General features: G+C 38.2%; 1 non-coding gene across 1 annotated transcript; it reads left to right on the top strand.

Annotated features, from left to right (window-relative positions):
• Positions 1-1,187: 1,187 nt before the first annotated feature.
• On the top strand, positions 1,188-1,378 carry LOC136379143 (U2 spliceosomal RNA). Its single transcript, XR_010746672.1, has one exon. It is a non-coding gene; the product is annotated as a U2 spliceosomal RNA (small nuclear RNA).
• Positions 1,379-1,743: the final 365 nt, after the last annotated feature.

Here is a 1,743-nt window from a genome sequence, read left to right as displayed (position 1 = left end):
GACTAGAATATGTCAAGTGAAATGAACAATATCAAGTCTGACAAAGATGTGTAATAATTGGGGTGAGTATACATGAATACAACCAGTTCAGAAAATTATTTGTCAATATAAAAAAAAGTAATCATACGACACTAATATTACATAATAAACATATATGAAAACATGTACACATCACTGATACAATATTGTATACCAATTCATTTCAACAAAATTAAAAAATAAAATAATGCCATAAAGAAATTTAAAAAAGAAAATTTTCCTTTGAAACTGTTATTTTTTTTACTTTTTAGTTCAACATATGTTAATATTTAGAGACTCCTAACTCTACTGCTCACAAAAATTAGGTGATATTTCAAAATGAATTTGAAATGATAAAAAAAGAAGCATTTAGCCCTGGCCGGTTGGCTCAGTGGTAGAGCGTTGGCCTGGCGTGCAGAAGTCCCGGGTTCGATTCCTGGCCAGGGCACACAGGAGAAGCGCCCATTTGCTTCTCCACCCCTCCGCCTCTCCTTCCTCTCTGTCTCTCTCTTCCCCTCCCGCAGCCGAGGCTTCATTGGAGCAAAGATGGCCCGGGCGCTGGAGATGGCTCCTTGGCCTCTGCCCCAGGCGCTAGAGTGGCTCTGGTTGTGACAGAGCGACGCCCCAGAGGGGCAGAGCATCGCCTCTTGGTGGGCAGAGCGTCGCCCCCTGGTGGGTGTGCCAGGTGGATCCCGGTTGGGCGCATGCGGGAGTCTGTCTGACTATCTCTCCCCGTTTCAAGCTTCAGAAAAATACAAAAAAAAAAAAGAAGCATTTGATTTTTTTCATTAAACAAGAACATCAGAAAAGCAAATGACAAGTCAAAGAAAGTTGTTCTATTATGCAGATGAGATACAATACCAACTTTTATTTCATTGGTGAAAACACACTATACAAAAGGCTGAAACTACTAGAGTATCTGCACATTCCCTGATCCCCTAATTTTTGTGAGCAGTATAATTAGCCAAATGGCCTAATTGTTTCCTTCTTGGCCTCTCAGCCACTGATTTAACAGTTGTCTCAAAGGGAAAATGAACAACCGATGTCCAGTTTACCTATCACTCCTATCTCCACTCATTTAATTTAAACACAAATCCACCACTTTTTACTGTCTTGGAATTTCTCTGATGGCTTCAATCATAACTTTAGTTAAAAAAAGAAAAAAAGTCTCCACTTTTCAGCCTTTTGGCTGAGATCAAGTGTAGTATCTGATCTTATCAGTTAAATCTCTGATACATCTTATATCTGAGAACAATCTAGTACATAGATTTTTGGAACTAGGAGATGGAATAAGAACTTTCTCTGTCCACTCCATGCATCGACTTGGTATTGTAGTGTTTCCAGAAACAATTTATAAAAAAACAACAAAACAAAACAAAAACAGGTCCTGTATCTGTCTTTCCTAGTAACATGATTGGTTTGAAACAGCTCAGTACATTTCCATGAGATACTTAGACTCTTCAATTGTACATACCAGTCACCCTCTAGTATATTTTGTAGCATCTTCTACAGTAAAGAATTGCCTACTTCATCTCCCATTTCTTTCCCCCAAACTGACTATTTTTTGTATTATCCATATCTTAGCATCCTGCATAGACATATTGCACTTATACAATGTGTGCCCAATGTTTCTTTGTTGAATTAATTTATGTACAAGTAAGTGGCCATGTAATGATGTTAAGTGTGTCTCTTTAGTTAATCTAGAGAAAAGCTCAACTTTCCTTC

This window comes from Saccopteryx leptura, chromosome 7, assembly GCF_036850995.1.
Source record: "Saccopteryx leptura isolate mSacLep1 chromosome 7, mSacLep1_pri_phased_curated, whole genome shotgun sequence".
Classification (NCBI taxonomy): Eukaryota; Metazoa; Chordata; class Mammalia; order Chiroptera; family Emballonuridae; genus Saccopteryx; species Saccopteryx leptura.
This window is presented reverse-complemented; position numbering and strand designations above follow the sequence as displayed.